This window comes from Zootoca vivipara, chromosome 12, assembly GCF_965207765.1.
Source record: "Zootoca vivipara chromosome 12, rZooViv2.hap1.1, whole genome shotgun sequence".
Lineage (NCBI taxonomy): Eukaryota > Metazoa > Chordata > Lepidosauria > Squamata > Lacertidae > Zootoca > Zootoca vivipara.
The window spans coordinates 31253510-31263672 of record NC_142595.1 but is presented as its reverse complement, the minus strand read 5'-3'; the positions used below and the strand labels follow the sequence as shown (position 1 = coordinate 31263672).

Genomic DNA, 10163 nt, shown 5'->3' with positions numbered 1-10163 from the left:
GCGTAGTGAGGGGTTTTTTTTGGGGGGGAGGCTTTTGTTAGGGGGGGCAGAACCTCAGATTTGCATTGATTTTGATTGATTCCCCCCCCCCCAGCTATGCCCATGGTTGTGGATACTGCTGGATAGGGTGGGGGAAGACCAACTGAATTTGGCAAGATGGTTGCTTTAAGACGCAGTTAAGTAATTTTAGACTCTGGGTGTTGATGGTCTTATAGAGAAGAGTTCTATACCGGTAGATCATAATGTACAGTCATACCTCGGTTTAAGTACGCTTCGGTTTGAGGACTTTCAGTTTAAGTACTCCACGGACCCATCTGGAACGGATTAATCCACTTTCCATCACTTTCAATGGGAAAGTTCACTTCAGGTTAAGTACGCTTCAGGTTGAGTACTCTGCGGACCCGTCTGGAACGGATTAATCCACTTTCCATTACTTTCAATGGGAAAGTTCGCTTCAGGTTAAGTACGCTTCTGTTTAAGTACTCCGCAGACCCCTCTGGAACGGATTAATCTACTTTCCATTACTTTCAATGGGAAAGTTCGCTTCAGGTTAAGTACACTTCAGGTTAAGTACAGACTTCCGGAACCAATTGTGTACTTAAACCAAGGTACCACTGTATATTACTTCAACCCACTTCAACATGTGTGAAACCAGCTCTGTTGCATTCCCCCCCCCCCTTCAAAAGAAAAATTAAACACCGGTGTATTTTTTTCCAGATGTTGAAACAACAACATTTCATTTCAGATCCATTTCTGACACCAGCATCAGAATCCTAAAATGCTCAGACTCAACATTTGGTGAACTTCAAGAGGAAGAGGGTTTTAGAGCTGGGGATCGACCACCATGAAATCACTGTTTGTTTGAAAGCACGTGTGGGTTTTAAAGCTTCAAAATCCTTCACTGGGAGTAAGTAGTGGAACTTAACTCTGAATAAACATGCATTGCAAAGAGGGCTTTTTCTTGTCTCATCTGATTGCAAGTTTTGATGGGCAGATGGAGGCTGCAGACCAGAGAGACATGCTTGGCAGCAGCATTCAGCAAGTTGATGGTTAAGTTGAAATCTGACTCTTGATCTTTTATGTTGTCCCAGGTTCGTCATAGCATGGGGGGGGGAAAAATAATTGGTACCCTGCTGTAGTTAACTTTTAAAAAGCAAGAGGAGAAAGAAGAGTTATACCAAGACGCAAAGCCTGCTAAGAAATCAAACCTTCTCTCCTGGAACCCTTTTTCTTTGAGAGCAGGTAAAGAGCATGTGCAGAGTGTTTCCTGAAACCTATGGAGGAATCCTGGGCCGTCCTCCCCCGCGCAAACAACACATATCTAACAAATGTTACTTCAATATAGTTTTTGAAGAATCACCGGTTTTAAAGATCAAGCGCTGCCTGCTACCTAATCTCAAGATTTGTGAAGATGGGCTCCGGTTGCTAACAGCTGAGCGGAAATGCATTTTGCACATGCTCTGTGGTGCCGCCTCTTCCACGTTTTCCGGGGCTCACACTCCAAAATACTGTAGCTGCTTTTTCTGTGCCTGAGCTGAGCCTGGCGCTTAACTGGAGCTCTGTAATCCTCGCTGAGATTACTGCAAGGGGAGACGGGATCGGTTGTGTGACTGAGCGATTATTATTTTATTTCATTATTAGTTACGGATTAAATACTACAGGTTTTGTTTTGGCTGTTCGCTGCTTTCGGGAACGCCCCCTAGGGCTGGCCATAGGTTGCGGGGGGGGGAGGGAAGTTTGGGGACCTTTGCCCTGTAGGGGGCGCAGGGTCTCCGCTCCCCACACATTGTTTCGCCTCATTTTGTATTTGCACGTACTTTTTTTTTTTAAGTATACTGCGCTCGAACCGAATCTGGCTGTCTGCGGGGAACAAAGTGCTCGGGTCACCTCGAGAGGAGAGCGGGGGGTCTTTCTCTGCCTTTGTAGGGATCCCCCTTTGTTACCAAGGATCTGGGGAAAGATGGTTGCCGGTCTCTCCTCCCCCTCCTTCTTCCCCTCCCCTGATTTCCTCCCCCCACCCCCTTTCCCTTCCTTGCTGGCAGTCTGGATTGGCAGAGGCGGAGCTGGGGGGGGAGGGGATCTGGGGGGAGGGGTCTCTCCCTGGGGGTGGGGGGAAGTGGTGTTTGCAGTCAGAGAGTCAAAGGCAAGTGAAGGTGGAAAGACAGACGGAGCGACCGAGCGCAGCCGCCGCGGACGAGAGAGAGGCAAACAGACAGACAGACAGACAGACGCGCGGACAGTGGGTACCAGGAAAAAAAGGGGGTGACATTTTGTGGGTGGGAGGGGCTGCCAGTCTGCAAAGCGCGGCTGTCCTTTTTTCTATCCCCGGCTCCTTCTTCTTCTTCGCCTCTGACCTCCCCCGATCCCTTGCGAGCACCCCGAAAGGGAGGGAGGAGAAATCTGTTGCCAGATGTTGCCTAGTTTTATAGGAGATTAAATGCCCCTGCAAGCAGAATCTCCCGCTTCCCTCCCCCCGCGCACACCCCTAAATCGGGTGCCTAACCTCCCTGCAGCTAACTACTGTATACAAAAGCTGCCTGCCGCCCCCCGCCTCTTAAAAAACAAACCCTAAACCAGACGAATGCTCAGTTGCATTTCGTTGCCATTGCTGTGAGTATTTTCGGGGGAATGTCTTGTGTATGTAGGAGCCCCCACCCCTCTCATCCTCCTCCTCGCCCGCGCCATGAGCTGCTTTGATTTGATTTCCTGCCTGCTTCCTCGATTCGCTTTGCGATTGACACGATCAACAGACTCAAATGTCAAATGGAAAAACACTCCGGATGGGAGGCACCCCTCCCCCCCAGACCTCGAAGGGACAGATTGCTTATGCGTATTGGGGAGGGGGGTAAAGAGAGAAGGAGGAGAGGCGGTTTGCCCCCCTGGTCTCCATGTGAGAGGGGGGTCTGTCAGGATGGAGCCGGGAAAGAGGGGTGGGGTGGCTGAGGGATTTTTGCCTTCTGCTGGAGGGAGAAGGGGGGGGGGGTCGCTCGGAGGATTAAGTGGGTTGCAACCAGAGGAGGATTTGCAAGCTGCAGGGTCCCTGAGCTCTGCTGGAAGCGAGGAGACGTGAAACTGGCGTCTATGTGCGTGTCCCAAATCCGCCGTCAGGTTGGTCCTATTTCTGGGAGAGAGCAGTAAGCCCCAGTGGGTAGAAGCAAGGCAGGTGGGGCTAGGAGGTCAGGCTTCCAGGTGAGGGGGTGAGGATGCTAGTGGGTCGCAAGGGGGTTGGATCCGGGAGGCAGCACTCCTAGGTCCTCTGAAGGGGCAGGAGGCAGAGTGCAAGGAGCTCTGGGGCTCTCTCTGCAAGGCTTGGCAGGTTGGAGAGCAATCACTGGTGGAGTCAGCACTCCTGGGTCCTCTGGGAGGTGTGTGATCAGGTGAGAACAGGTGGATGTTGCCGCCTTGGGATCTCTGGGATCTAATGTTAAGGACCATAAAACCCAGGGTTGTCTGGGAGAGGAGGCAGTGGGGCGAGCATCCAGATTCTGCCCTGGCTGTGCAGAAGAAGACTTCCAGAGGTGTACCGTGCTGTCGAAGCCATGTGCTGGGAGTTCAGCTGAAGCTCCTGGCTTGTTGGAGAGAAGAGCCAGAGGGTTTGAAGTCCAAGGCTGGGGTGCCTGTTTTTTTTTTTATTCCTGGCTCTGAGAAGGGAGCTGGGTCTCATGGGGTCAGGGCCCAAAGAGATAGGAAGCTGCTCATCCCCTTCGGAGCAAGGAGGGTGCCTGGGTTTGGGCTTTTTTTTCTTGTTTTGCTGCATGTTCCCAGCCCCCAAGCCTGGTGGGGCTTCACGTGGCCTCCACTGCAGGTGTGTGCCTGTGTTTCCAGCTCCTCTGGTGTGAGTGCCAAAGCCGCCTGGCATGTAGGCCCTCCCTGTGTTGGCACCTGTGGGCACCTGGAAGTCTTCAGCAGAGCAGCAGCACAGTCTCCCGCCCCCTTGCCATGTGCTGAAGACACCAAGGATCTTTCCCACATGTAGAAAGAGAACCTTTCTTTAGCCTTTCCTGAGCACCTCACACATAACCTCTTGACTGTACTGTACTAGATTTGAGCACATCTAGGAATCCCCATTGCCCACTTTCCAAACAGAAGGTCTGGGAATAATTGGGTTTATTTGGAGCGAGCAATGAAGGGAAAACAGACCAGTTTTAGTCAAAATGTGCATGGACATTAAGACTCCCCACACACAAACACACATGTCCTAGTATACACAAGTAGCTACAGTATTGTTGTTGTTTTAAAATTGGAGCACCTGTTTGTTTGGGTCTGGGGATGATATGTGCGTAGCCTAGGCCTCTGAGCCGCAAAACGAAGTACAGCCCACGATGGGCTCAGTAAACTGCTGCTGGCCTGGGACCTCCAAAACAGGGAGGAGGTTGACAAGCACATGAGAAGGCTGAATACACCTCCACCCCCTTGTAGGACTTCTTTTCTAATATAGGTGTTGCCAGGGCTCAGATCTGCCTTTGGTAAAGTTGGGGAAGTGGGGTAGAAAAATCACTGCACGTGCTCACTGCACTGCACTCTTTACGTTTCATAAAGGCTGGTTGTGAAAGCAGGGCCAGGGAGGGAGGGAGATTCTCAGGCTTATTCAGCCCTGGATCAAACCTGGCTGAGTGAGTGAGTGAGTGAGAGAGAGAAATAGAAAGGGAGGATACCCCTACCCAGCTCAGCAACCTTTTAACCATGGCTTCTGAGGTTCAGTGCAGCATTGGCTTGGTGAATGGAAACCTTCTTCCTGGCAGGGCTCCCTGTGTCTTTTACAGCTGTGCAGCAGGCGTACATTCAACAGGTGGGGATTTCCTTCCAGAAGAGCAGCTCTGTGCCAAGGAAACTGCACCTGTCCGATTTCTTGGCTTACCATTCAGCACCTGAAAACACTGGAGCCCTACCAAGGTGAAGAAGAATAGCAAAACAAAAACCCCAGTGACTGTAGAAAGCACTATACAGCAAGTGAGACAAAATCTGTGCATGCACCATACATCTAAAGCACCCACCCACCCAAGAATCCTGGGAATGATAGTTCACCCCTTGCAGGGCTACAATTCCCAGCACCCTTAACAAACTACAATTCACATGATTCTTCGGGGAAGGGGGATATGTGCTTTAAATGTATGGTTTGTCAAGAGTAGAATACCTAGCTCCAAAAGTACTTTATTGCATTCTGTGCCAGCAGATTGGCCGCCATTCTCTCTGCAAACCTCATTATTCCTTTTGTACCTTCCTAGCCAGGGACCGGGGAGATCCTGGCTTCCCCCACTTCGGCCTGGCCTTTGCTCTGGGAAGGTCTCTCTGTACAGCTGCTGCTTCAGCAATTGGCTGGAAGAATTCTCTTTTGGATGCCTGTTCCTTCCAGGCCCCGTGAAGGGCCCCAGAGTGGCAAGGAGCACCCCGGGGGAACTGGATCTCTGCCCGTGCCAGGGTGATCAAAACAGCTATTTATGGCCCAGGAGGGGGATCCTTGGATGGAGGCCAGAGTGGAAACCAGCCATAGCACCTGGGAGGGAGAAGAAGAGAGGGAGAGAGGAGGAGGAGGAGGAGAGGGAGCCTGGGAAAAGGGGGGAACCTCCTGCTTTTATGGGGCTCCTGGCAGCCCCTCTGCTTGTGCCAGCAATGGAGTGGCACCTGGTGGTGGGAGAGAGGGAAGGAGGGAGGGAAGTAAGGAAAGAAGGTTCGCAGCTCAGCAAGCGAAAAGTAGCCTAGTTTGAAAGAGCAAAAGAGGGCCGGGGAAGAGGATGCCTAGCCATCCTGCTCCCTCGTTGCTCCTGTCCTTTTTCTGTTCATAAAATTTAACTCCAGTGCAAAATAAGCAAGACAAGCAAACCCTCAGCAGCATGGTAAGGCTTGCTTGAAGGTATCTACCAAGGAGAAGAAAGGAAATAGATGTTGCCCCAGTTTGGATAAAAAACCCTAGATTGGGTCACAGGTTCCTGTGTCTTTGGTTAGCTGCCAGATATTGGGGACCGGCCCTTCCATGGTTCTAGGGGGTCTATGTATTCGTGGTGGTTGTTTGATGTGCTCTTGGACTCTGTGTGTGTGCGTGCGTGCATGCACACACAGACACCCGCACACAAACTTTCCCCTTCTCCAGAGTGCCCTGGGGCAGGAGGGAGAACAGTTCCATTTTTCAGATGCGTCGAAATATGTGAGTGTTGGCAGACTATATGCAGACACACCCCTTACGAGCACAGTTCATTAATGCATGTTCCAGAATGGTCCAAAGAGCTTCACAGTTCCTTTTTTTCCCTTCTTCTTTGTAATCCTCCCAATAGCCCCAAGGGCTACTCCTCAAGGGGATGCCTGTACCATCAAGGGATGAATTGCATGTTTGAATGAGCTGCCGTGCTTCTAACTCCCCTCAGATAGAACTTCCTTTATGGATCGTCTTCCTCAGGAGTGTGTATGTTCACATAATCCATTGACAGTCACCACATGAACAGTAATAAAGGCTGCAGTCCTCAACACGTGTACCGTGATAGCCAAAGTTGTTGGACTCCCAGCTCCTTTCAGTCCCAGCCAGCATGGCCAGGGATGATGGGAGTTGTAGTCTACCTTGGCTGTCCCTGTATTTGTGAACTAGCCCCATAGTGGGACTAAAATGCATTATGCCGTGTTGCAGGCACAGAGAGAAATTCTGAAACACCTGCATGTGTGAATCAGCCCGGGGAGAGAGATTTGCCCAAGACCACCCAATGAACTTCGTAGTAGCTTAGGGCTATATCACATACAGCATTTTTTTCCTAGGCACGGCCAGGATGATTTAAATTATAAAGAAAAGAAGAAGACAGGCTTAGATCATTGACTTAAATAAATCAACTTTTACATTTTGAAATTCACATATTTCCTGAACAGGCATGAGCAAGCTGGCGGATTGCTATAGCACAATTCAAACATTGGCTTGCATCCAGGCTCAAGTCAGTTGTACATTCTGGGCACTTCCAGGCTGTTGCTATTCTCAAGTGGAATTCAATCGCATACTGGCAAATTTGGGTAGTGCAATTAGAGTTGACTGGGAGAGCTTGCGCAACAAACACACTTCCTCCCCCAATGGTTGGACTTTCTGCAATTTTTTTAAAAAAAATGCACAGGGAAGTATGGGATAAAGCTTTCTCTGCAAACAAATTAGTACGTACAAATGCTTATTAAATGGCCCACGTTGTCTAATTTTCCTGCAAACGAATCAGGAGGAATGCTCAAACAGTTTGCCTTTGGCACCCTTAATTCCCACTGAAATCATATTTCAGTGCATATTCCCAGAAGTAAGCCCTGCTGAATTCTGAAACTTTCTCCCAAGTAAATGTGCATAGGGTTGCAGCCTAACTTCAGTCAACTTAGTCTGGATCTAACCTGCTGGTTTGAAACTAAATAAAGTCTTAATATAAGCTAGGAACATGATCCAAAATGCGTGGTCATGGTATTCACATGCACAGCATAACTACATCTGTTAGAAGATTAATTTCTTTTGGACTCTCTCTGTGCTATGTGAGAATACTAAGCAAGATCACTTACTTGGAAGTTAAGGTTGCAATCATGTGCATATGTATTTGGAGCAAAGTCCTGTTGAACAAAGTGGGATATACTTCCAGTAAACAAGCATAGGACTGAGCTGTAAATGTCCAGAGCTTTCTGTAAACATAGGTTAGTCATTGCTGGGCAAAACACTGTTTGTGCATAAGATGAAAAATAAATATCCACATAGTTTATTTAGCAGGTTCAAAAACAAGTGTCTTACTAGTCAACTAGTTACAGGTAGGTAGTCGTGTTGGTCTGTTGTAGTCGAAACAAAATAAAAATAAAATAAAATAATTCCTTCCAGTTGCACCTTAGAGACCAACTAAGTTTGTCATTGGTATGAGCTTTCGTGTGCATGCACACTTCTTCTAGTCAACTATTATATGCAGTCGCCACCTATTCCCTCCCTTGAGTACTCTGGCATGCACAGAGGGCTTTGGGAGAGGCAGGGTCATAGAATCATAGAATTGTAGAGTTGTAAGGGACCCCAAGGCTCATCTAGTCCAACCCCCTGCAAGGCAGGATGACCTGTTGTCTGTGTCTGGCATGGAGAGGACAAGAAACAGCTCAAGTCTCAGGCTGATTGGAAGGCACTCCTGCTGTTTCTTACCTGCTCAAAAACTGCAGTAGCAATTGAACCTGTCAGGTGCTGAATGTCCTGTTTGCTAGAGGGCAGAGGGTGCCCATCCTGGGGGAGCTGGCAAGTGGATTTGTAGAGGCCGATACACAAATATTCCTTATTTGAGAACTGGGACATGCTGAAGAGCTTTGATAGTTGGAAGGTGCACACTATAAAAGAGCCTAATATCACCAGTAGGGTCTCCTGTGGATGATCCTGGTGGTATGTAGGAGAGCACACCTTTACCCTCATGTCTACAGTCACCAGGTGCATTAGGAAGCCCTTGGCAATAAACAGGATAAAGGTAAAGGGACCCCTTACCATTAGGTCCAGTCGTGACCCACTCTGGGGTTGCATGCTCATCTTGCATTATTGGCCGAGGGAGCCGGTGTACAGCTTCCAGGTCATGTGGCCAGCATGACAAAGCCGCTTCTGGCGAACCAGAGCAGCACACGGAAACGCCGTTTACCTTCCCGCTGTAGTGGGACCTATTTATCTACTTGCACTTTGACGTGCTTTCGAACTGCTAGGTTGGCAGCAGCTGGGACCGAGCAACGGGAGCTCACCCCGTTGCAGGGATTCGAACCGCTGACCTTCTGATCAGCAAGCCCTAGGCTCTGTGGTTTAACCCACAGTGCCACCTGCGTCCCTGCCAATAAACAGGATACACAAAACTTATTGCATCGTTATAATGCTTAACCTCAGCAGTCAAGCGCCCTCTGCCCACCAGAGCTTTTTTTAAGCAGAAGACCAGGCTGTAACTTATAATCTATTTGATAGGTGGCCGTGATTCAGTTTGAAGAGGTTGGCAGTATGAACTGGAACCTGTTCCATTCAGGTGTTATTTTAGACGGGTTGCTTGGGGAGGGAGGAAGAGACCTATGATGTATTTTGAAATGTTTTGTTAAAAAGTCAATCTTAAAACAATCATACTGATTTTTATGCATCCTGAAGGGGGGTAGCTTTCTGCATCAACTGAACAGGGAATAGCCTAGCCACTGAACATACCAATCCAGAGAAGGGGGAAGGGAGGAATTGGGATAAGGATGACGTTGGCTTGAGGAAACCTCAGAATTTAGGGTTGGAGAGCTAATCTTTCAGCTAGGCGTTCAGTTTTTTTTACTTCTGGCCCCTCCAGGTAGTTACCGAAAAAGAAAATAAATTGTGCAATATAAGCATAGATTTCTTTTTTGTATGATTGGAAAGATCACAGTTGTGCTTAGTACAGAAATTAGGTTCCCTCGGTGCAGAATTTGGATTGGGGAGGATAGCACCACAGGCCATAGACACCTTAATTGTATGCACGCTTGTAACCTCTGCTTTGCACGAAAAAGGTCACAGGTTCAATCCCTGGCATCTCCATGTAGGGCTTTCCCAGCACCCTGGGGAGCCTCTGCCAGTCAGTGCAGGTAATACTGAGCTGGATGGACCAATGGCTTGGTGTGGTATAAGGCAGCCTCCTTGTCTCTGCTGGTGTGCCACTCTGCTCCACATGTCACAGCGGCTCTCGTTAACTACTGTAGCGCTTGATCATGTGTTGCGCTCCCAGCAGGAATGAGCAGGGCTGGTGCTGTGCCAGCTGCAGGGCTTAGCCAAGGGGTTCCGCTGCCACAGGAAGCAACAGCATGGCGCAGTTCAAGAAGCGCCTTCCCACAATCTCTTGCTCCTTTGCCGAGAATGATGGGGTGCAATGGCGTCCATCGGAATTGCATCCTGACACCCATTGGCATATTGCAAAAGATTCTGGGGAACACCTTTCAGAGCACTGTCTTTTTAATTGGAACCCTTAAGCTAAGCAATACCACTTGGGTCCTTTTTGATGTCAGGCTGACTCTGGGCCCCTGCCAAGGAATGGTCCTTTATATAAAGTTACACTCAGTTACATAACCAGAGGATTTGGATCTAAGGCAGCTGGCTTCACTTCTTCAGCTCTGCCCAGGACCCTTAGACTAGTCTCTCTCCCTCAGTCCCACAACCTGTAAAATGAGAGGTTTATTGCATTAGGCATAGGGCCATTGATCTAAACACAGTCACA

The 10163-nt window shown here is 49.0% G+C and overlaps 1 protein-coding gene across 5 annotated transcripts in view; it reads left to right on the top strand.

The window, feature by feature from the left end:
- Positions 1 to 2131: 2131 nt before the first annotated feature.
- NDRG2 (NDRG family member 2) overlaps positions 2132 to 10163 on the top strand; it is a 44422-nt gene continuing 36390 nt past the window's right edge. For 3 of the 5 annotated variants that reach the window (XM_035134314.3, XM_035134312.3, XM_088655661.1), the window contains exon 1: positions 2132 to 2243. The gene's annotated coding sequence lies outside the window, so the exon portion shown is untranslated. The remainder of the gene's footprint in view (positions 2244 to 10163) is intronic. The other 2 variants (XM_035134313.3, XM_035134311.3) reach the window with 1 other exon arrangement.